This window comes from Camellia sinensis, chromosome 10, assembly GCF_055761805.1.
Source record: "Camellia sinensis isolate YWXY chromosome 10, ASM5576180v1, whole genome shotgun sequence".
Lineage (NCBI taxonomy): Eukaryota > Viridiplantae > Streptophyta > Magnoliopsida > Ericales > Theaceae > Camellia > Camellia sinensis.
The window spans coordinates 110,249,972-110,273,873 of record NC_138970.1 but is presented as its reverse complement, the minus strand read 5'-3'; positions in this window follow the sequence as shown (position 1 = coordinate 110,273,873).

The following is a 23,902-nucleotide window of genomic DNA, read 5'->3' as shown; positions in this document are numbered from 1 at the left end:
GTAATTTATCAGTAAATTACTTAGTTAAATTCTCAGTAAATTACTCGATAAATTCTCTGTAAATTACTCAGTAAATTACTTAGTAAATTCTCACTAAATTAATCAGGAAATTTCTCAGTAAATTAGACGTAAAATTCTCTATAAATTATTCAGCAAATTCTTAGTAATTTATCAGAAAATTCTGAGTAAATTCTCAAAAAAATGCAAGAAATTTTTTTGTGGATTAATCAGTAAATTATGAGTAAATTACTCAATAAATTCTCGGAAAATTCTATATAAATTGTTGGTAAATTCAAAGTAATTTCTTAGTAAATTATTCAGAAAATTACTCCGTAAATTCTCAATAAATTCATAGAAAATTCTCAACAAATTACCCGTTAAATTCTCTATAAATTACTTTGTAAATTATTTAATAAATTACTCAGAAAATTTTCAATAAATTCTAAGAAAATTCTTGGAAAATTACTTAGTAAATTCATAGTAATTACTCACAAAATTATCAAAAAAAAAAATTCGTAAATTACTTTGTTAATTCTCAGTAAATTATTCGAACATTAATTAGTAAATTTCCTGTAAATTCTCAATAAATTCTAAGTAAATTACTTAGTAAATTCTCAATAAATTAATCCGTAATGTCTACGTAAATTATCAATAAATTCTTAGTAACTTACTCAGTAAATTCTCAATAAATTACTCAGTAATTTCCAACTAAATAACCCAGTGAAGAACTTAGTAATTTATCAGTAAATTTCTTAGTCAATTCGCAGTAAATTCTCAATAAATTACTCAGTAAATTCTCTGTAAATTATCGGCAGATTCTTATTAAATTACTCAATAAATTCTCAGTAAATTCTCATTAAGTTACTTAGTAAAATTCTCAATAAATTACACGCAAAATTCTCAGTAAATTCTTAGAAAATTCTGTGTAGATTCTTAGAAAATCGTCAGAAATTTTTTTGTGAATTACTCAGTAAATTATGAGTAAATTACTCTGTAAATTCTCAGAAAATTTTGTATAAATTCTTTACTCAGTAAATTCGCAGAAAAGTTTTAAAAAATTGCTCAGCAAATTGCTCAGTGAATTGGTTGTAAATTCTCAATAAATTATTCGTTAAATTTTCAATAAATTCTCTATAAATTACTCAGTTAATTATCGGTAAATTCTCGGTGAATTACTCAATAAATTCAAAGTAAATTACTCTGGAAAGTTTCAATAAATTCTAAGAAAATTCTCAATAAATTATGAGTAAATTACTCATGAAATTCTCAATAAATTACTCAGCAAATTACTCCGTAAATTGTCGTTAAAGTTATAGTAAATTCGTGGTAAATAACTCGGTAAATTCTCAGTAAATTGCTTTGTAAATGATTGGTAAGTTCCTAGAAAATTACTCAACAAATTCTCAGTAAATTCAAATTAAACTCTTGGTAATTTACTGAGTAAATTCTAAATAAATTACTAAGTAAATTCATCGTAAATTATTCGGTGAATTACTCACTAAATTTATCTGTAAATTACTACGTAAATTCCTAGTAAATTACTCGACAAATTCTCTGGAAATTACTCAGTTAATTATCCGTAAATTCTCAAAAAATTCTTGGTCAGTTACTTAGTAAATTACTAGAAAATGACCTTGTAAATTCTAAGAAACTAGCACAGTAAATTATCTGTAAATGCTTAGTAAATTATTTAATAAATTCTAAGCAAATTACTGAGTAAATTCTCAATAAATTACTCCTTAAATTCTCAATAAATTACAAGTAAATTAATGAGTGAATTATTCAGTAATTTATCAGTAAATTACTTAGTAAATTCTCAGTAAAATGTCAATAAATTACTCAATAAATTCTCTGTAAATTACTCAGTAAATTATTGGTAAATTCTTAGTAAATTACGTAGTAAATTCTCACTAAATTAATCAGGAAATTTCTCAGTAAATTAGACGTAAAATTCTCTATAAATTATTCAGCAAATTCTTAGTAATTTATCAGAAAATTCTGAGTAAATTCTCAAAAAAATGCAAGAAATTTTTTTGTGGATTAATCAGTAAATTATGAGTAAATTACTCAATAAATTCTCGAAAAATTCTATATAAATTGTTGGTAAATTCAAAGTAATTTCTTAGTAAATTATTCAGAAAATTACTCCGTAAATTCTCAATAAATTCATAGAAAATTCTCAACAAGTTACCCGTTAAATTCTCTATAAATTACTTTGTAAATTATTTAATAAATTACTCCGAAAATTTTCAATAAATTCTCAGAAAATTCTTGGTAAATTACTCAGTAAATTCACAGTAATTACTCACAAAATTATCAAAAAAAATTTCATAAATTACTTTGTTAATTCTCAGTAAATTATTCGAACATTAATTAGTAAATTTTCTTTAAATTCTCAATAAATTATTCAATAAATTCTAAGTAAATTACTTAGTAAATTCTCAATAAATTAATCCGTAATTTCTAAGTAAAGTATCAATAAATTCTCAATAAATTACTCAGTAATTTTCAACTAAATTAGCTAGTGAAGAGCTTAGTAATTTATCAGTAAATTTCTTAGTCAATTCGCAGTAAATTCCCAATAAATTACTCAGTAAATTCTCTGTAAATTATCGGCAGATTCTTAGTAAATCACTCAAAAAATTCTCAGTAAAGTCTCATTAAATTACTGAGTAAAATTCTCAATAAATTACATGCAAAATTCTCAGTAAATTCTTAGTAAATTATTCAAAAATATTGCGTAGATTCTTGGAAAATCTTTACAATTTTTTTTGTGAATTACTCAGTAAATTACTCTGTAAATTCTCAGAAAATTTTGTATAAATTCTTGGTAAATTACTCAGTAAATTCACAGAAAATTTTTAAAAAATTACTCAGCACATTGCTCAGTGAATTGGTTGTAAATTCTCAATAAATTATTCGTTAAATTTTCAATAAATTCTCTATAAATTACTCAGTTAATTATCGGTAAATTCTCGGTGAATTACTCAATAAATTCAAAGTAAATTACTTTGGAAATTTTCAATAAATTCTAAGAAAATTCTCAATAAATTATGAGTAAATTACTCATTAAATTCTCAATAAATTACTCAGCAAATTAATCAGTAAATTGTCATTAAATTTATAGTAAATTCGTGGTAAATAACTTGGTAAATTCTCCGTAAATTGCTTCGTAAATGATTGGAAAGTTCCTAGAAAATTACTCAACAAATTCTCAGTAAATTCTGAATAAACTCTTAGTAATTTACTGAATAAATTCTAAATAAATTACTAAGTAAATTCATAGTAAATTATTCGGTGAATTACTCACTAAATTTATCTGTAAATTACTAAGTAAATTCCCAGTAAATTACTCGGCAAATTCTCTGTAAATTACTCAGTTAATTATCCGTAAATTCTCAAAAAATTCTTGGTCAGTTACTTAGTAAATTATTAGAAAATTACTCTGTAAATTCCAAGAAACTAGCATAGTAAATTATCTGTAAATTCTTAGTAAATTATTTAATAAATTCTAAGCAAATTACTGAGTAAATTCTCAATAAATTACTCCTTAAATTCTCAGTAAATTACAAGTAAATTAATGAGTGAATTATTCAGTAATTTATCAGTAAATTACTTAGTAAATTCTCAGTAAAATGCCAATAAATTACTCAGTAAATTATTGGTAAATTCTTAGTTAATTACTCAGTAAATTATCAGTAAATTACTTAGTAAATTCTCACTAAATTACTCAGGAAATTTCTCAGTAAATTAGACATAAAATTCTCTATAAATTATTCAGCAAATTCTTAGTAATTTATCAGAAAATTCTTAGTAAATTCTCAAAAAATTGCAAGAAATTTTTTTGTGGATTAATCAGTAAATTATGAGTAAATTACTAAATAAATTCTCAGAAAATTCTATATAAATTCTTGGTCAATTCAAAGTAATTTCTTAGTAAATTATTTAAAAAATTACTCCGTAAATTCTCAATAAATTCGTAGAAAATTCTCAACAAATTACTCGTTAAATTCTCTATAAATTACTTTGTAAATTATCTGTAAATTTTTAGTAAATTATTTAATAAATTACTCAGAAAATTTTCAATAAATTCTAAGAAAATTCTTGGTAAATTACTCAGTAAATTCATAGTAAATTACTCACAAAATTATTAAAAAAAAAAATTTCGTAAATTACTTTGTTAATTCTCAGTAAATTATTCAATAAATTCTAAGTAAATTACTTAGTAAATTCTCAATAAATTAATCCATAATGTCTAAGTAAATTATCAATAAATTTTTAGTAACTTTGTCACGACCCCATTCCGCCCCTAGTAAAATGGTGCCATGATGGCCAGTAATCTGAGATTACCAAAGGCCAACTTACAAGGATTCACACACAATCAGAGTATACATATGGGGCTAACATGTGCAGAAGCAATGAATTTAAAACTAATTAGTCCATAAGAGCTGTGCATATATTGAATGGAATGTCACATATCTTATCAAGGTCTTACAACTTGGATATAATAAAATGAAATACAAAATACATCTTGACCAAAAGGCTTCTCAAGCCATCATATACAAAACACAACGAACTACAAGCTAAGAAGCATGATCTTCGAGATGCTACAAAATGCGAATCCAAAACAAGTTGCAAAGCACATCTAGGCGTCGCCGCCGTCCTTGTAACAACCCTCACCTTACTCTTGTCATACTTGCATACATTCATGCATGATTGTGCCTTGTTATGTTGTTTTGAAGGATTTGCTTGCCTTGTTTTATCTAAGTATTACTTGCGTGATTTTGTTCCTTGTTCGGTGTGTGTGTGGCCGAGGTCATCTTGAGCTTAGTTCGCCTTTGAACCTTTGTGCTTAGAACTGTTTTGAGATCTTGGGCAACCCCCACCTTCACCTCGGGCATTTATTGCCGAGATGTTTTGTACTCCGCGAACCTTGCCCTTGGGCAGGTATGGCCTAGGCCGAGATGTGGCACACCCCGGCCAAGGTGTGGCACAGCTTAGCCAAGCGTCGTCCTCCCTAGCCGATGTCTTTGTTATCCTGTTGCCGGATCCTTGATTTTTGCCGATGTCATCTATTGCCGATGTGTCTTACCCAGCTTGCTGTGTACGCTTTGTCAGAGACTTGTCTTATCAATCAATCACCTTTTGAGCTGAGCCAACCCGGTAGTGCCACGTGTCCGAGCTAGTTGTTAAGACAGCCGGCAGACTTAGGAACAAATCATTTTTTGGTCTCAAATCTTTGTTTAGAGAGAGAAAGCTCTAGAGAGGAGGAAGAGAAGTTCTTGAGTGAGAGCAAGTCTTCCAAACTTGATCTTCGTGGTTTGAACCGTTGGATTCGAGTTTTGAGGTTAGAATCTTGATCTACTTTGATTGTGGTTATTAATTATCTAGCTGCATTGCATGATCGGATCTGTTTTGCATGTCATGCATCGTTTTGAAGTTGGTTTTGAAAAGAGAAAATGGTTTCATGTGTTCTTGAAGAAAGCCTCGTTTTGATCCAAAAGTTTGAAACTAGAACCATGTTTTTGTGTTTGTTCTTGCATGACTTTCTTGAATGGGTACCCAGGTCCATATTTTGAACTCTTGGCATGAAACCTCAGATTTTTGTGACGAGTTTTGATCTTGCGTTCATCTTCCTCGTGATCATGTTCATCATGTTCTTCATATTCTTCAAAGGGGAAGCCAGGTTTCCCCGACTTTGCTTTTGGTTAAGGCCAGCGGGACCACACCTCGGCAAGGTGGTGTGGGACCTCGGCAAAGACCTGGACGGTACCCAGTGTGTTTTCATGAAACGGGAGCAGTGGTTAAACTCCCAGCTTGTTTTGCTTTGTCATTGACTTGGATCTGGTGAGAATGCCGAGATCATTTGCATGCATATAAAGCTCGTTTTGAGAATGTGATTTGCCATGTGATTGTAGGTCCTTGATATTTGCTTTGAGCCTACACCCGTGGAAAACTATGTGAGTGGTATTTCTAATAAAGCTATGTTACACTTGCTTTTGATAAATCTTGTTTTGTTTTGTTTTGACGTGAGTATTTGCTAAGCATGAATGAATAGCCTTGTTTTGATGTTGTTCTTGGAAAGTCCCTTGTGCTGGAGGACTCTAAACTTTCGCAGTACTAAGTATAAAAGGATACGGTCCTTGTTAAATCGGGCTACGGGCCTAAGTAACACAAGTCCCTTGTGCTGGAGGACTCTAAACTTTCGCAGTACTAAGTATAAAAGGATACGGTCCTTGTTAAATCGGGCTACGGGCCTAAGTAAGCATCCCTTGGTACTTGTAAGATTTGATGATGAATACGGTTCATCCCTTGTTCTGCCGATGTCAGTGAGCATCCCTTGGTACTTGTAAGATTTGATGATGAATACGGTTCATCCCTTGTTCTGCCGATGTCAGTGAGCATTCTTTGGTACTTGTAAGCTTTTATGATGAATACGGTTCATCCCTTGTTTTGCCGATGTTAGTAAGCATCTCTTGAGACTTGTGATATTTGACAGATGAATACGGTTCATCCCCTGTTCGATAAAGTTTGATGTGTTTTGTTTTAAAAAGGACTCCGGCTCTATTCATGCAAACCTTTATCATTAGTACCATTCACTGAGTAATTGTGCTCACCCCTCTCTATATATATGTAGGTGATGAGCAGGACGTCGGCGACGCCTAGACTGTTTTGATAGCTTGTTTTGGACTCTTGATTATGTCGGCGTTATTTTTGTATTCACGTCGGCAAATGTCTTTTTTCTTTATGTCGGCACATCTTGAAAATCATGCTTCTTGACTTGTATTTTTATTGTATTTTGTATATGTCGGCTCGAGAAGCCTTTTGATCAAGATGTAACATGTATTTTGCTTGGCTGTATTCAAGTTGTAAAAAATGAATGACATGGCATTTGATCTATGCACAGCTCTTATGGACCACTTGTATTTTGATTTATTTCTTCCGCATTTGTGAGCCCCGTTTATTATACTCTGATTGTGTTAAGTTTTTGAAAGTTGGCCTTCGGTAATTACGGATTACTGGCCATCACGGCACCAAACTACTAGGGGCGGTTTGGGGTCGTGACAGTCTTGCTCATCACCTACATATATATAGAGAGGGTGAGCTTGGATACTCCGTGAATAGTATAAGTAATAAAGGGTTTGCATGCATGATATCCGAGATCTTTAACAAAACAATACATAATCATAGCTTGTAACAAAACATGGGATGAATCAAGTTCGTCTAACAAATCTTTCAAGCTTCATCGATCAAAGTCTTTCAAGGCTTTCAAGTTTCACGGGATGGCATTAACAAAGGTTGTGCTACAAATGCTTAGAGTCCCCTAGCACGTACGGACTTTCAAAGGTTGTGCTACAAATGCTTATAGTCCCCTAGCACATACAGACTTTCAAAGGTTGTGCTACAAATGTTTATAGTCCCCTAGCACGTACGAACTTTCAAAGGTTTTATCAAAACCAAGGCTAATACTTGACACACAAAATATGGATAGTCATTCATGCTTAACAAATACTTTTCCAAAACAAGGCAAATCAAAGCTTTATCAAAACGTTATAACATAGCTTTATTAAAAATACCACTCACATAGTTCTTCAAACGTCGGGGTTACAAGCAAGGATCCAAGGCCTACAAGCACATAACAAATCCCATTGAATGCACTATCAAACAGGCTTTACATGAATGCAAATGATCTTGGCATTCCTTCAAAACTAAGTCAAACCAAAACAAAACACTGTTCCTCATCTCGGGAAAACATAATGGGCACCAACCAGGTCTTGGCCGAGGTCTCACACCTCCTTGTCGAGGTGTGGCCCCGATGGCCACATTCAAGGAAATGAAGTCGGGAAAATCTGGGTTTCCCTTTCTTGAAGAACATGAAGAACATGGATGCAAAGATCATAACTTATCATTACAAAATTTGAGATTTCATGCTATGAATTCGAAAACATGGACCTGGGCACCCATACTCGAAGATTTATGAAAACAACCACAAAAACATGAATCTTAATGCAAACTTTCGGATCAAACAAGGCTTTCTCTTCAAAAACACATGAATACCACTTTCTCTTTCTAAACCCAACTTTAAATCGATGCATGGCTTGCAAATCAGGTTCAATCATGCAATGCAGCTAGATGATCAATAAGAACAACAAGAGTAGATTAAGATTCTAACCTCAAAACACGAATCAAACGGTTTAAACTCTAAGGATCAAGCTTGGAAATCTATTCCTCCTCTAAGAACTTCTCTCTCCTCAAGAACAAGATATGATACAAAATGATGCATTTCTCTCTCTGTCGGCTGATTTAACACTTAGCTCAGACACGTGGCAACGGTTGGTTGGTTCTTCTAAAAAAGGTGACTGAGTGAAAAGACAAGATTATGACAAAGTGTGTTCAACAAGTAAGATGGCATAGGCACTCTGGCAGGTAATGATCTCGGCTAGGAAGAACAACACTTGGCCTAGCTGTGCCACATCTCAACCTAGATGTGCCACACCTCGGTCTAGGTCGCACCAATCCAGGAACAAGATTACTTAGGCGCAAAGGTAACATCTCGGCCTAGATAATACACATCTCAGCCATGGTGATGAACACCTCGGCCTAGATGATGACATCTCGGCCAACATGCCTTGGTGAAGGTGAAGGTCAACCAAAGTGGTTCCAAGATGGTTCTAAGCTTAAGGTGACCTTGGCTTGGGTTAACCTAGGCTAAACACACACACCAAACAAGGAACAAAGCATGCAAGCAACACTTATGCAAGACAAATCAAGGTTTTGCAAATGCAACATATCAAGACAAGATCATGTAATATATGCAAGCATGACTAGAGTAAGGTGAGGGTTGTTACATCCTACCCTCCTTAAAGAAGTTTGGTCCCCAAACTTAAGTTACCTTGCTCTCCAGATGACGGATTTTCACTTCTTCTTCCTTTTCCCATGTAGCCTCCTTGACATAATGCTCCTTCCATTCAACCTTTACCATCGGTATCGACTTGTTTCTCAACTGTCTCACTTGTCAGTCAATAATTCTCATCGGCTTCTCCTCGTAGCCTAAATCTTCATTAACCACAATCTCGGAATAATTAATTACATGCAGTGGATCCCGAATATACTTCCTCAACATCGAAATATGGAACACATTGTGAACTTGACTTAGTTCTGGTGGTAAAGCCAGTCTATAGGCAGCTGGGTTAACTTTCTCAAGTATTTCAAACGGCCCGATATAACGAGGTGCTAACTTACCTTTCTTCCTAAATCTAGAAATTCCTTTCATTGGTGAAACCTTCAGGAATACATGATCCCCAACTTCAAATTCCAACTCTCTTCTTCTCTGGTCGCCATAGCTCTTCTGTCGACTTTGAGCAGTTTTGATCCTTTGTCGAATGAGCTTAATCTTCTCGGTTGCAACTTGAACTAGCTTGGGACCAATCAAAGCTTTATCTCCCACTTCAGTCCAACATATCGGCGATCTGCACTTCCTTCCGTACAAAGCTTCGTGCGGCGCCATGCCAATGCTAGCTTGATAACTGTTGTTGTAAGCGAATTCTACTAACGGTAGATGTACTTCCCAACTTCCCTTGAAATCTAACACACATAGTCTGAGCATATCTTCGAGTGTCTGAATCGTTCTTTCTGTTTGTCCATCGGTCTGGGGATGGAAAGCTGTGCTAAACTTCAACTCGGTTCCCAAAGCTCTTTGTAAACTCTGCCAAAATCTAGAAATAAACTTCGGATCTCGGTCTGACACAATGGACATCTGCAGTCCATGAAGTCTCACAATCTCATTCATATACAGTACAGCAAGTCGGTCAGCATTGAATGTAGTCTAAACGGGCAAGAAGTGTGCTGACTTAGTTAATTTGTCAACAATAACCCAAATTGAATCCATGCCTTTTTGTGTCCTCGGCAAACCAACCACAAAGTCCATGGAGATGTGTTCCCATTTCCACTCAGGAATCGGCAAAGGTCGAAGTAGTCCTGCTGGCCTCTGGTGTTCTGCCTTCACTTGTTGACAATGCAAACACTGGGATACGAACTCGGCTATTTCTCTTTTCATATTCGGCCACCAAAAAGTTTGTTTCACATCTTGATACATCTTAGTGTTCCCTGGATGAGCAGCAAATTTGGAACCATGAGATTCCTGCAGAATCTTTCTTTTCAACTCTAGAATGTCAGCCACGCACAATCTTCCTTCAAACTTAAGCACCTGATTTTCAATAGTGTACCCTGACCTCGGCTTAGTAATAATCTCATCGGCAACTTTCTCAAAGAATCCGTCTTCCATTTGTCTGGCCTTCACTTCCTTTATAACAGTCGGCTCCACTGAAATCATGGTTAAGCATGCCAGACTTCCAACCAATTTTCTGCTCAATGCGTCAGCTACTGAGTTTGCTTTACCTGGGTGATACTGAATTTGCATGTCGTAGTCCTTTAATAACTCAAGCCATCTTCTTTGTCTTAAATTTAACTCCTTCTGAATGAATAAGTACTTTAAACTCTGATGATCTGTGAAAACTTGGCAAGAAGCCCCATATAAGTAATGACGCCAAATCTTCAAAGCAAACACCACGGCTGCTAGCTCTAAATCATGGGTAGGATAATTCTTTTCGTGAGGTTTCAATTGACGGGATGCATACGCTATAACCTTACCTCTTTGTATTAACACGCAACCCAATCCCTTATGTGAAGCATCACTATAAATCTGAAATTCTTCTTTGTCTGACGGTAGTATAAGTATCGGTGCTGTAGCCAACCTCGTCTTTAACTCCCGAAAAGCTGATTCCCTATCCTCGGTCCATTCATACGCCACTCCTTTCTGAGTTAGTTGTGTCAGCGGTACTGCAATCCTTGAGAAATCCTTCACAAACTTCCTGTAATAGCCGGCCAAACCCAGAAAACTACGAACCTCGGACACGTTGGTCGGCGTCGGCCAATTCACAACGGCTTCAATCTTACTTGGATCAACAGAGATTCCTTCTTCATTAATCACATGGCCCAAAAATGAAATGCTGGAAAGCCAAAATTCACATTTGCTGAGCTTGGCATATAATTTCCTATCTCTTAGGATTTGTAAGGCTAGTCTCAAATACTTCTCATGCTCATCACCACTCTTGGAATAGATCAGTATGTCGTCGATGAAAACAACCACGAACTCGTCTAGGTACAACTTAAAAACTCTTTTCATCAAATTCATGAATGCTGCAGGAGCGTTGGTCACTCCGAAAGGCATTACCAAAAATTCTTAGTGGCCATACCTTGTCCGAAAAGCAGTCTTCTCGACATCCTCGGCCTTAACTTTCAGCTGATGGTAGCCCGACCTCAGATCAATCTTAGAAAAGACCCGTGCCCCTTGTGGTTAATCAAGTAAATCATCAATCCTCGGCAATGGATATTTATTCTTAATGGTCACCTTATTTAGTTCTCGGTAGTCGACTCAAAGACGAAGTGTACCATCCTTTTTCTTGACAAATAGAACTGGTGCTCCCCAAGGTGAAGTGCTCGGCCTAATAAATCCCTTGTCCAACAGTTCTTGTAATTGTAGTTTCAGTTCCTTGAGTTCGGCTGGGGCCATTCTATAGGGTGTTTTGCAGATAGGTTAGGTTCCCGACATAACATCAACCGTAAATTCTACTTCCCTATCTACTAACTGGCCAGGCAATTCATTTGGAAAGACGTCGGGGAATTCTCTGACCACTGGGATGTCGGCTAATTCAACATTTCCATTCAAATCACTTAGTATACTACATAGATAACCTTGACACCCCTTTTGGATCAACTTATAGGCTTTCATGGATGAGATTAAGTAAGGTGTGGGTACTACTCCTTTACCCTGGAAAATAACCTCGGCTTGGTTTGGGGGTTTCAGTGTGACATTCTTTGAAACACAATTAATAGATGCATGACTCATTACTAACCAGTCCATTCCCAGTATGACATCAAAGTGAGTCATGCTTAACGGCATTAAATCAACTAATAATTCTACACCCTCAATCACAACGACACACGCCCTATAAATGGATGCAACAATCATAGTTCTCCTAGATGGAGTAGACACATGTAACACATAATCGAGGGGTTCTTGTTCTCTATTTAACTTCTCGGCAAACTTAGCAGATACAAATGAATGTGTAGAACCCGAATCAATCAATATGTATGCATCTTGAGAGCAGATTGGGAGTATACCTGACACGACGGTCTCAGCATTCTGAGTGTCTCCTGGTACCAATGCAAAAACTCTGCCTTGTCTCGTTTGGGCCCTCCCAATGTTATTTCTCGGTGTAGAGTCTGAGGTACTCCCATTCTTCTTACCATCATCAGTCCTTGCCTTCGGACAGTCTTTCACGCGATGACCCATTTCGCCACATTCAAAACAGGCTCCTGATGCCCAACGGCAAACTCCGGAATGCGGTTTCCCACAATTTGCACATGTCGGCTTAGCATTACCTCCTTGGTTCGAGTTGCTGGAGCTGCCCATATTCACTTTCTTCTTGGCGTTAAACGGAACTCGGCGATTATCATAGTTCTGTCTCTTCCTCTGGCTCTCTCCTGAATTCTGATATCGGTTCAAGTTAGCTTCTGCAAGGATGGCCTTGTCCAATACTCCGGCGTAAGTCGGCATGTTGAGCATGTTAACTCGATCTTGTATCGGCCCACGAAGCCCACTTTCAAACTTCCTAGCTTTTCTATACTCATCATCGACCATGTGAGGCGCATATCTTGCCAACTAGGTAAAAGCACGGTCATATTCTGCCGCTGTTCTGCTGCCTTGTGTTAGAGTCTGGAACTCTGTAGTCTTGCGGTCTCGAACGCTAAGGGAAAAGTGTTTGTTGTAAAACAACTCCAAAAATCTGGCCCAAGTCAGACCTGGGTTGCTTTCTTGGGTCATCATCCACCATCTTCGTGCATCGTCGTCTAATGTGAACACGGCCAATGACACCTTCTGGGCGTCGATGCTAGGAAAAATCTCAAACAGTTTCTCTATTTCCAAGACCCACGCTTCGACTTTCATCGGCTCTATACCCCCAGAGAATCTCGGCAGTTTCATTTTCTTAAACTCTCAGATCAGGGTTATGGTGCCGTCCCCATATAAAGCTTACTGTGGAGGCGGTTGCGGCACTGGAGGAGGTGGAGGTGGAACAGCATGTCGGCCGTTTGTCTGCTCGGCCTGGGTAGAAGTAGTACTAGTGTCATGTGGCCTAGGTTGTCTCAGCTCACGGACCAAACCTTTGACCAATCTCTCTAATCTGTCCAATCTGTCCAATCTGTCTTCGAGATGATCTCGGCCAACTGGTGGTCTACCCCTCCTCATGATGCTAAGAGTATGCAAAGTGTGACTTTAAAACAAAACGATCAAATAATATGCATGCAAATAACAAATAGTCACACCGAGATGATGCGCACATTGTCAAGTAGCAAGCATTATGATGCAATCCTAACATCAATTCTAAGGGCAGTCCTATGCTCTTTAGGACTCGAAGTGTGTGAGTAACGTACTATAAGAAACTTGTGCTCTGATACCAATCTGTCACGACCCCATTCCGCCCCTAGTAGAATGGTGCCATGATGGCCAGTAATCCGAGATTACCAAAGGCCAACTTATAAGGATTCACACACAATCAGAGTATACATATGGGGCTAACATACGCGGAAGCAATAAATTCAAATCTATTAGTCCATAAGAGCTATGCATAGATCGAATGGAATGTCACACATCTTATCAAGGTCTTAGTATATTACTCTGTAAATTCTCTGAAAATTTTGTATAAATTCTTGGTAAATTACTCAATAAATTCACAGAAAATTTTTAAAAAATTACTTAACAAATTGCTCAATAAATTGGTTGTAAATTCTTAATAAATCATTCGTTAAATTTTCAATAAATTCTCAATAAATTACTCAGTTAATTATCCGTAATTCTCGGTGAATTACTCAATAAATTCAAAGTAAATTACTCTGGAAATTTTCAATAAATTCTAAGAAAATTCTCAATGAAATTTTCAATAAATTCTAAGAAAATTCTCAAAAATTATGAGTAAATTACTCATTAAATTCATAATAAATTCCCAATAAATTACTCAGTAAATTATCATTAAAGTTATAGTAAATTCGTGGTAAATAACCCGGTAAATTCTCAGTAAATTGCTTCGTAAATGATTGGTAAGTTCCTAGAAAATTACTCAACAAATTCTCTGTAAATTCTGAATAAACTTTTAGTAATTTGCTGAGTAAATTCTAAATAAATTACTATGTAAATTCATAGTGAATTATTCGGTGAATTGCTCACTAAATTTATCTGTAAATTACTTAGTAAATTCCCAGTAAATTACTCGGCAAATTCTCTGTAAATTACTTAGTTAATTATCAGCAAATTCTCAAAAAATTCTTGGTCAATTACTTAGTAAATTACTCAGTAAATTCCAAAAAACTAGCACAGTAAATTATCTGTAAATACTTAGTAAATTATTTAATAAATTCAAAGCAAATTACTGAGTAAATTCTCAATAAATTACTACTTAAATTCTCAGTAAATTACAAGCAAATTAATGAGTGAATTATTCAGTAATTTATCAGTAAATTACTTAGTAAATTCTCAGTAAAATGTTAGTAAATTACTCGATAAATTTTCTGTAAATTACCCAGTAAATTATTGGTAAATTCTTAATTAATTACTCAGTAAATTATTAGTAAATTACTTAGTAAATTCTCACTAAATTACTCAAAAAATTTCTCAGTAAATTAGACGTAAAATTCTCTATAAATTATTCAGCAAATTCTTAGTAATTTTTCAGAAAATTCTGAGTAAAATTCTCAAAAAAATGCAAGAATTTTTTTTGTGAATTAATCAGTAAATTATGAGTAAATTACCCAATAAATTCTCAGAAAATTCTATATAAATTCTTGGTAAATTCAAAGTAATTTCTTAGTAAATTATTTAGAAATTACTCCATAAATTCTCAATAAATTCGTAGAAAATTCTCAACAAATTACTCGTTAAATTCTCTATAAATTACTTTGTAAATTATCTGTAAATTTTTAGTAAATTATTTAATAAATTACTCAGAAAATTTTCAATAAATTCTAAGAAAATTCTTGGCAAATTACCCAGTAAATTCATAGTAAATTAGTCACTAAATTATCAAAAACAATTTCGTAAATTACTTTGTTAATTCTCAGTAAATTATTCGAACATTAATTAGTAAATTTCCTGTAAATTCTCAGAAAATTATTCAATAAATTCTAAGTAAATTACTTAGTAAATTCTCAATAAATTAATCCATAATGTCTAAGTAAATTATCAATAAATTCCTAGTAACTTACTCAGTAAATTCTCAATAAATTACTTAGTAATTTCCAACTAAATTACCCAGTGAAAAACTTAGTAATTTATCAGTAAATTTCTTAGTCAATTCGCAGTAAATTCTCAATAAATTACTCAGCAAATTCTCTGTAAATTACTTTGTAAATTATCGGCAGATTCTTAGTAAATTACTCAGTAAATTCTCATTAAATTACTGAGTAAAATTCTCAATATATTACACGCAAAATTCTCAGTAAATTCTTAGAAAATTCTGTGTAGATTCTTAGAAAATCATTAGAAACTTTTTTGTGAATTACTCAGTAAATTATGAGTAAATTACTTTGTAAATTCTCAGAAAAATTTGTATAAATTCTTGGTAAACTACTCAGTAAATTCACAGGAAATTTTTAAAAAATTACTCAGCAAATTGCTCAGTGAATTGGTTGTAAATTCTCAATAAATTATTCGTTAAATTTTCAATAAATTCTCTATAAATTACTTAGTTAATTATCAGTAAATTCTCGGTGATTTACTCAATAAATTCAAAGTAAATTGCTTTGGAAATTTTCAATAAATTCCAAGAAAATTCTCAATAAATTACTCAGTAAATTATCATTAAAGTTGTAGTAAATTCGTGGTAAATAACTCGGTAAATTCTCAGTAAATTACTTCGTAAATGATTGGTAAGTTCCTAGAAAATTACTCAACAAATTCTCAGTAAATTCTAAATAAACTCTTAGTAATTTGCTGAGTAAATTCAAAATAAATTACTACGTAAATTCATAGGAAATTATTCGGTGAATGACTCACTAAATTTGTCTGTAAATTACTAAGTAAATTCCCAGTAAATTACTCGGCAAATTCTCTGTAAATTACTCAGTTAATTGTCGGTAAATTCTCGAAAAATTCTTGGTCAATTACTTAGTAAATTACTCAGTAAATTATTAGAAAATTACTCTGTAAATTCCAAGAAACTAGCACGGTAAATTATCTGTAAATTCTTAGTATATTATTTAATAAATTCTAAGCAAATTACTGGGTAAATTCTCAATAAATTACCCCTTAAATTCTCAGTAAATTACAAGCAAATTAATGAGTGAATTATTCAGTAATTTATCAGTAAATTACTTAGTAAATTCTCAGTAAAATGTCAATAAATTACTCGATAAATTACTCAGTATATTATTGGTAAATTCTTAGTTAATTACTCAGTAAATTATCGGTAAATTACTCAGTAAATTATCACCAAATTACTCAAGAAATTTCTCAATAAATTAGACATAAAATTCTCTATAAATTATTCAGCAAATTCTTAGTAATTTATCAGAAAATTCTGAGTAAAATTCTCAAAAAAATGCAAGAATTTTTTTTGTGAATTAATCAGTAAATTATGAGTAAATTACTCAATAAATTCTCAGAAAATTCTATATAAATTCTATAGCGATCCCGGTATTCCCTGTTGTTATTGAACCGTAATCCGGACTCGGTTTCGTAGATTTGTTGTTGTTGTCTCATTCTCTTTTCTGTCCCTTACTCTTTATCTTAGAGTTTTGGGTTGTGTTGGACTTGTTGGGTGATGTTGGTTGTGTTTTAAAACCTAGAATCTTTGCCCAGTTTTTTGACCTCTCCGCTCGAGCGGGGGTTTCGGCGCTCGAGCGGGAAAATCACCTTCCCAGTATTTCCTCTGTAGTGTTGGACGCTCGAGCGTGAGGTTTGACGCTCGAGCGGGAGTTTGTGTGAGACGCTTGAGCGGGGAGTTGGATGCTCGAGCAGGGGCCTGTTCTGCAAAACTTCTGGATGGTTGTATCCGCCGCTCGAGCGGGGTTTTTGGCGCTCGAGCGGGAGTCTGTGAGTGAGGCTCGAGCGGGGGTTTCCACGCTCGAGCGGGGCGACCTGTATAACACACCGAGATCCAGCTTTTTGAATCACTTTTTGATTTCCTTTCTCTCTCTTACTTTTCCGAAAAAGCCATTGGAGAGCACCTCACTCTAAAACCTAACTTCTCTCTTAGGATTGATCTAGCTAGAGTGTTTTCCTCACCTTGGGCCTTTGCAAGAAATGTGTTGATCGTCGAGGGCTTCGTTATGATCCAAGAAATTTGGGATTTGGAGCACTTTGATTTCGGGTCATCTTCTCCATTTGAGTTCTCCATTTGAGGTAGGGATTCTCCTTGTTCTTTTTCAATACTCCGTCTATAGATAGACATGTGGTAATTTTTGTATTGCATGAAAATTGTATCATGTTGGATTTGTTTGAAAATCATGAAATAAACCTAGGGTTGGTTGTGTGGAGAATAGTTTTGGCTTCATTGATTGTTGTCTTGGCTATTTAAAATATAAATTAGCATGTTGTAGTTAAATGAAGAAAAGCCCTAAATTATATTTTGGTTGGGTAAATTAACACAGGGGTTTGTTGACCATTGTGTGTAAATCTCTTTTGTCAAAAAAATGAGTGTGGTAAGGGTGTTAATGCCTAAGGGATTATCCATGGCTTTGGAGTTGATTTTATGGAAACAAGATTAGTGAAGTTGGTTTTGTGATAACAAAAAGGAAATGGAATCGTTTTGTGAAAATGAGGGAAGTGTTTTCGAAATAAGTTTGAGAATTTGATTGTTGTATCTTGAGTGTTGAACACACTTGTAGAAGTTGTATCTTTAACTACCATGTTAATATTGTTGTTGGGTTTGTGATTCATGATATTTGAGTCTTTTAATAGATGTACTAACTATATGCATCTAGAGGTTTTATCCTTGGTCATCGGTGGAGGATGACACGGTTGTGTAGAATTGTCGTGTATGCATTTTACCATTGATTAATTGAACATCGTATGTGATGAAGTGCTAGATACATTATGTATATGTATATTTGCTCGGAAGGAGATAGTCATGTGTTCATATACTTTAACACATTGCTGGTGTCTTGATAGTTTATGTATATGCATTATACATGTTGGTTATGCCTTGATGTGTTGTGATGGTTGGTGTTATACCCCGCGCTTAAAATCAAAGGTACCGTTACCTTCCAGCTAGCGCCTGGAGAACTGTCTACGCTAATAATCGAAGATACCATACCCCTCCAGCTAGCGCCTGGTAAACTGGCTTGTTGTTGTAAAAGGTATATTGTTGGCTTACTACGCACATAGCTAGTAGAGCGAAGTTAGTTGTAGTTATTTCCGTATATCTTTGGCTTACTAAACACATAGCTAGTAGAGCAAAGTGGGATTGTTGTTGTTTCGTTGTAACTGAAAATATCATGGATTTTGATTGGTTACAGTTTGGAGGACCGAGTTACTCCATTGGTTGATTGTATACACGTTGGTGGTTTGTAAATTTATATTTTTACAAAGATATGCATGTATAGTTATGATAGTAATGGAAACGAACCAAAATGTCTTTTTGTCTTTTGGAAAGTGTGGAGGAGAACGTATGTTTTAAAGATAAACATGTTTAAAAAGGTACATCTGAGTATGTATAGGAAATGGAAGAGAGTATCGGGCTTAGTGAGATTACTTCCTAAGTATTTATTAATGTTATGAAAGATTGGGAATGGGGGTTAATGAAAGGAAAAAGGAAAGACAAACCACTTGTAGCGTTGAATGAAACGGTTGTTTTCGAGGAAAGTTCATACATATATATTTTGTATAAACTGTCACATTACTATTCTAGTATGAGAATGAGTGTTCGTGATCATAGCTATCTGTAAGTTGTTATTGTTGAGGATCATGTTGAGTTCCCTACTGGACTATATGTTCATCCCACGTTGTTGAATCTTTTTCAGGTATTAAGCAGGTTGAGCTGCAAGTTTGGGATCTACTTATTTACTGGCCACGGGGCCTCAGTTATGTTGGCGGAACGCCATTGTTGTGAAAGGGTTACACCCTTCTTCTTGTACCTTAAGTGATGTAAGCCCAAGGGCAATTTATTAAGTATGTTCATGTAATATTTACTTTGCATACGAATGAGAGTATTGTTAATCACTTTTACGGATTGAATGTATGAGTTTATTTCCGCATGTTATCCTTGAAATTGAATTAAGTTAATGAATTTGGTAACGACTTCGAGTAATAAAAAGTGGGGCGTGACAAATTCTTGGTAAATTCAAAGTAATTTCTTAGTAAATTATTCAGAAATTACTCCATAAATTCTCAATAAATTCGTAGAAAATTCTCAACAAATTACTCGTTAAATTCTCTATAAATTACTTTGTAAATTATCTGTAAATTTTTAGTAAATTATTTAATAAATTACTCAGAAAATTTTCAATAAATTCTAAGAAAATTCTTGGTAAATTACCCAGTAAATTCATAGTAAATTAGTCACAAAATTATCAAAAACAATTTCGTAAATTACTTTGTTAATTCTCAGTAAATTATTCGAACATTAATTAGTAAATTTCCTGTAAATTCTCACAAAATTATTCAATAAATTCTAAGTAAATTACTTATTAAATTCTCAATATATTAATCCATAATGTCTGAGTAAATTATCAATAAATTCCTAGTAACTTACTTAGTAAATTCTCAATAAATTACTTAGTAAAATTCTCAATAAATTACACGCAAAATTCTCAGTAAATTCTTAGAAAATTCTGTGTAGATTCTTAGAAAATCATTAGAAATTTTTTTGTGAATTACTCAGTAAATTATGAGTAAATTACTCTGTAAATTTTAAGAAAATTTTGAATAAATTCTTGATAAACTACTCGGTAAATTCACAGGAAATTTTTAAAAAATTACTCAGCACATTGCTCAGTGTATTGGTTGTAAATTCTCAATAAATTATTCGTCAAATTTTCAATAAATTCTCTATAAATTACTCAGTTAATTATCAGTAAATTCTCGGTGATTTACTCAATAAATTCAAAGTAAATTGCTCTGGAAATTTTCAATAAATTCCAAGAAAATTCTCAATAAATTATGAGTAAATTACTCATTAAATTCACAGTAAATTCTCAATAAATTACTCAGTAAATTATCATTAAAGTTGTAGTAAATTCGTGGTAAATAACTCGGTAAATTCTCAGTAAATTGCTTCGTAAATGATTGGTAAGTTCCTAGAAAATTACTCAACAAATTCTCAGTAAATTCTGAATAAACTCTTAGTAATTTGCTGAGAAAATTCTAAATAAATTACTAAGTAAATTCATAGTAAATTATTCGGTGAATTACTCACTAAATTTGCCTGTAAATTACTCAGTTAATTGTCGGTAAATTCTCCAAAAATTCTTGGTCAATTACTTAGTAAATTACTCAGTAAATTATTACAAAATTACTCTGTAAATTCCAAGAAACTAGCACGGTAAATTATCTGTAAATTCTTAGTATATTATTTAGTAAATTCTAAGCAAATTACTGGGTAAATTCTCAATAAATTACCCCTTAAATTCTCAGTAAATTACAAGCAAATTAATGAGTGAATTATTCAGTAATTTAACAGTAAATTACTTAGTAAATTCTCAGTAAAATGTCAATAAATTACTCGATAAATTCTCTGTAAATTACTCAGTAAATTATTGGTAAATTCTTAGTTAATTACTCAGTAAATTATTGGTAAATTACTCAGTAAATTCTCACCAAATTACTCAGGAAATTTCTCAGTAAATTAGACATAAAATTCTCTATAAATTATTCAGCAAATTCTTAGTAATTTATCAAAAAATTCTGAGTAAAATTCTCAAAAAAATGCAAGAATTTTTTTTGCGAATTAATTAGTAAATTATGATTAAATTACTCAATAAATTCTCAGAAAATTCTATATAAATTCTTGATAAATTCAAAGTAATTTCTTAGTAAATTATTCAGAAATTACTCCATAAATTCTCAATAAATTTGTAGAAAATTCTCAACAAATTACTCGTTAAATTCTCTATAAATTACTTTGTAAATTATCGGTAAATTTTTAGTAAATTATTTAATAAATTACTCAGAAAATTTTCAATAAATTCTAAGAAAATTATTGGTAAATTACCAAGTAAATTCATAGTAAATTAGTCACAAAATTATCAAAAACAATTTCATAAATTACTTTGTTAATTCTCAGTAAATTATTCGAACATTAATTAGTAAATTTCCTGTAAATTCTCAGAAAATTATTCAATAAATTCTAAGTAAATTACTTAGTAAATTCTCAATAAATTAATCCATAATGTCTGAGTAAATTATCAATAAATTCCTAGTAACTTACTCAGTAAATTCTCAATAAATTACTTAGTAATTTGCAACTAAATTACCCAGTGAAGAACTTAGTAATTTATCAGTAAATTTCTTAGTCAATTCGCAGTAAATTCTCAATAAATTACTCAGAAAATTCTCTGTAAATTACTCTGTAAATTATCGGCAGATTCTTAGTAAATTACTCAGTAAATTCTCATTAAATTACTAAGTAAAATTCTCAATAAATTACACGCAAAATTCTCAGTAAATTCTTAGAAAATTCTGTGAAGATTCTTAGAAAATCATTAGAAATTTTTTGTGAATTACTCAGTAAATTCTCAGAAAAATTTGTATAAATTCTTGGTAAACTACTCAGTAAATTCACAGGAAATTTTTAAAAAATTACTCAGCAAATTGCTCAGTGAATTGGTTGTAAATTCTCAATAAATTATTCATTAAATTTTCAATAAATTCTCTATAAATTACTCAGTTAATTATCAGTAAATTCTCGGTGATTTACTCAATAAATTCAAAGTAAATTGCTCTGGAAATTACTCAATAAATTCCAAGAAAATTCTCAATAAATTATAAGTAAATTACTCATTAAATTCACAGTAAATTCTCAATAAATTACTCAGTAAATTATCATCAAAGTTGTAGTAAATTCGTGGTAAATAACTTGGTAAATTCTCAGTAAATTGCTTCGTAAATGATTGGTAAGTTCCTAGAAAATTACTCAACAAATTCTCAGTAAATTCTGAATAAACTCTAAGTAATTTGCTGAGTAAATTCTAAATAAATTACTACGTAAATTCATAGTAAATTATTCATGGAATTACTCACTAAATTTGCCTGTAAATTACTAAGTAAATTCCCAGTAAATTACTCGGCAAATTCTCTGTAAATTACTCAGTTAATTGTCGGTAAATTGTCGAAAAATTCTTGGTCAATTACTTAGTAAATTACTCAGTAAATTATTAGAAAATTACTCTGTAAATTCCAAGAAACTAGCACGGTAAATTATCTGTAAATTCTTAGGCCTCGTTTGGGAACAGGCTAATTTAGTAACTTTTTGGCTATTTGGCTAAGAAGGTAGGTAAAAAAAACTTATATGTTTGGGATGACTTTTTGGCTAATTACGAAAAGATGTGCAAAAAGTAGAGAGAAAAGAGAATCTTTGACTTTTTTGTATGAGTTGTTGGCTTTTTGGCTAAAATGATAACTTTTTGGCTTTTTGGCTAAAATGGTAAATCCCCAAACAGGGCCTTAGTATATTATTTAATAAATTCTAAGCAAATTACTGGGTAAATTCTCAATAAATTACCCCATAAATTCTCAGTAAATTACAAGCAAATTAATGAGTGAATTATTCAGTAATTTATCAGTAAATTACTTAGTAAATTCTCACTAAAATGTCAATAAATTACTCGATAAATTCTCTGTAAATTACTCAGTAAATTATTGGTAAATTCTTAGTTAATTACTTAGTAAATTATCGGTAAATTACTCAGCAAATTCTCACCAAATTACTCAGGAAATTTCTCAGTAAATTAGACGTAAAATTCTCTATATATTATTCAGCAAATTCTTAGTAACTTATCAGAAAATTCTGAGTAAAATTCTCAAAAAAATGCAAGAATTTTTTTTGTGAATTAATCAGTAAATTATGAGTAAATTACTCAATAAATTCTCAGAAAATTCTATATAAATTCTTGGTAAATTCAAAGTAATTTCTTAGTAAATTATTCAGAAATTACTCCATAAATTCTCAATAAATTCGTAGAAAATTCTCAACAAATTACTCGTTAAATTCTCAATAACTTACTTTGTAAATTATCTGTAAATTTTCAGTAAATTATTTAATAAATTCTAAATAAATTACTCAAAATATTTTCAATAAATTCTAGAAAATTCTTGGTAAATTCATAGTAAATTAGTCACAAAATTATCAAAAACAATTTCGTAAATTACTTTGTTAATTCTCAGTAAATTATTTGAACATTAATTAGTAAATATCTTGTAAATTCTCAGAAAATTATTCAATAAATTCTAAGTAAATTACTTAGTAAATTCTCAATAAATTAATCCATAATGTCTGAGTAAATTATCAATAAATTCTCAATAAATTACTTAGTAATTTCCAACTAAATTACCCAGTGAAGAACTTAGTAATTTATCAGTAAATTTCTTAGTCAATTCGCAGTAAATTCTCAATAAATTACTCAGTAAATTCTCTGTAAATTACTTTGTAAATTATCGGCATATTCTTAGTAAATTACTCAATAAATTCTCATTAAATTTCTGAGTAAAATTGTCAATAAATTACACGCAAAATTCTCAGTAAATTCTTAGAAAATTCTGTGCAGATTCTTAGAAGATCATTAGAAATTTTTTTGTGAATTACTCAGTAAATTATGAGTAAATTACTCTGTAAATTTTCAGAAAATTTCGTAT